Here is a 2,399-nt window from a genome sequence, read left to right as displayed (position 1 = left end):
CCATCTCACCCTCTGTCGTCCCCTTCTCCTCCCGCCTTCAATCTTTCCCAGCATCAGGGTCTTTTCAAATGAGTCGGCTCTTCACATCAGGTGCCAAAGTATTGGAGTTTGAGCTTCAGCATCAGTCCTTCCAGTGAACACCCAGGACTGATCCCCTTTAGGATGGACTGGTTGGATCTCCTTGCTGCTGCCTTTTAGGTTTTTTTTTTAATGTAAATGTAAGTTAATATGATTACATGTCCTTTCCACCCTCTTTTCTTGTACAATGGGTAGAATATTACTTGCACTGTTCTGTACTTTGCTTGAAGCACGACTTATAAATTCCAACCGCATTTTTTTTGACGGTTGTATAGTATGCTTTGTTGGACACACCAAAGCCAATTTAATCAGCACAGCCCCGCCCCAGAGGAACCCTTGGGTTGCTACCGGTCCTTTGCCCTCACATACCAAGCCTACCAGTCACTCTACTCGTGTGCAGCTTCCTCTGCCCTGTAGCTAGTCCGAACTGAATCTGCAAGGTCACTTGCTGAATCTGCCTCTGGGCAGGTACTGTCTCATCTGCCTTCGTTGTGGGTTCTACCCTCTCTACTCTCTACAGCGGTGTTTCTCGCTCGCCCCCCACCTCCACACACACAGCTACGGCACTGTAATGGAAAATATTTTAGAAGATCTTATTGAGGAAATGGCACCCCACTCCAGTACTCTTGCCTGGAAAATCCCATGGACAGAAGAGCCTGGTAGGTTACGGTCCATGGGGTCGCAAAGAGTTGGACACGACTGAGCGACTTCACTATTGAGTCAGGTTAAGCTTTGGAAGGCCACACATCATTGATGTCCAAGGTTTTTTGCACCCCAAGGGTCAGTTTTCACCCTCTTAGGGGTGACATGCCTGCTCGCCCTTCTCCCGGCTCCTACCCTGCCTTGAGAAAGTGCCACACCAAGGTGAGAGCAGGTGCGGTCCACGCAGTCCACTCAGTCCCTCCTGCGGAGCGTCCATCATCGCTGGTCTTTTCTCCATCTGATGGTGAGAAGCGGGACCTTGCTGTGGCTTCATTGTTTTTATTTTTAAAACAGCTTCAGGAATAATTGACATAATTGAGGGTTCCATCCCTGGGTCGGGGAGATCCCCTGGAGAAGGAAATGGCACCCCACTCCAGTTTTCTTGCCTGGAGAATTCTGTGGACAGAAGAGCCTGGTGGGCTACAGCCCATGGGATCCCAAAGAGTCGGACATGACTTAGCGACTAAAACCCAGCAACAACAAGCCACACGTATTCAAAGTGTGCTGTTGGATAAACGTGTAACATCTGTGTACCTCCGTGAAGCTATCGCCACAATTGGGGTAACAGATGAACCTGTCACCATTACAGTTTCCTCTTGCCCTTCTGTGCCCCGTTCCACCTTGCCCACCCCTGCCACACAAGCCAGAGCCCCCTTTCTGTCCCTATAGACTACTGTGCATCTTCCAGAATTTCGTATACAGGCAACTGTACAGTAATGATTCCTCCTCATCTGGCCTCTCATTATTTTGCAAATCCTCCACGCAGACCTGTGTATCCAGTTCGTTCTTTCTGCTGTGGTGCAGGCACACATCGATTTGCATATCCTTCCATCTGTTGATGGACGTTTGAATTCTTCACTGTGACAAATAAAGCTGCTGCATCAGTCTTTGTGCGCACACGCTTTCATTTCTGCTGGAAAGGCTGGGTCATCTGGGAGGAAATACCTAACTTTTTCAGAGCAGTTGGGTAATACTACAACCCCCCCCCACAAGCATATGAGAATTTCTTAAAAAAATTTTTTTAATTTATTTATTTTTAATTGAAGGATAATTGCTTTACAATATTGTGTTGGTTTCTGCCACACATCAACGTGAATCAACCATAGGTACATGCCTGTCCCCTCCCTCTCGAGCCTCTCTCCCATCTCTCACTCGTCTAGGTTATCACAGAGTTTCGGTTGCTTCATATCCTCACCATCATTTGGTATTATTGACCTTTTAAATTCTAGTAGATATATAACAGTATATTACTGTGGTGTTATTTTATACTTGAAAATGATTTCTTTTTAATTTTAATTTATTTTTCAGCCTCACCACATGGATGGTGGGGTCTTAGTTCCCCGACTAGGGATTGAATCAGCACCCTTGGCAGTAAAAGTGCAGCGTCCCAACCGCTGGGCCGTCAGGAAATTTCTTTTACTGTGATTTTAACGTACATTTCTCTAATGACTAATGATGAACATTTTTCATAAACTTTTTTTTGACATCGCTATATCTTCTTTAATGAAGTCACGTGTGTTCAGATCATACATATATGTATTGGGTTGGCCAAAGGTTTTTCTGTAAGATTTTATTGAAAAACCTGAATGAACTTTTTGGCTAACCCTATGTATAGAATT

Source organism: Bison bison, unplaced genomic scaffold, assembly GCF_000754665.1.
Source record: "Bison bison bison isolate TAMUID 2011002044 unplaced genomic scaffold, Bison_UMD1.0 scf7180017849575, whole genome shotgun sequence".
In the NCBI taxonomy this organism is placed as follows: domain Eukaryota; kingdom Metazoa; phylum Chordata; class Mammalia; order Artiodactyla; family Bovidae; genus Bison; species Bison bison.
The sequence above is the reverse complement of the archived record's forward strand: the minus strand, read 5'-3'. Positions refer to the sequence as shown.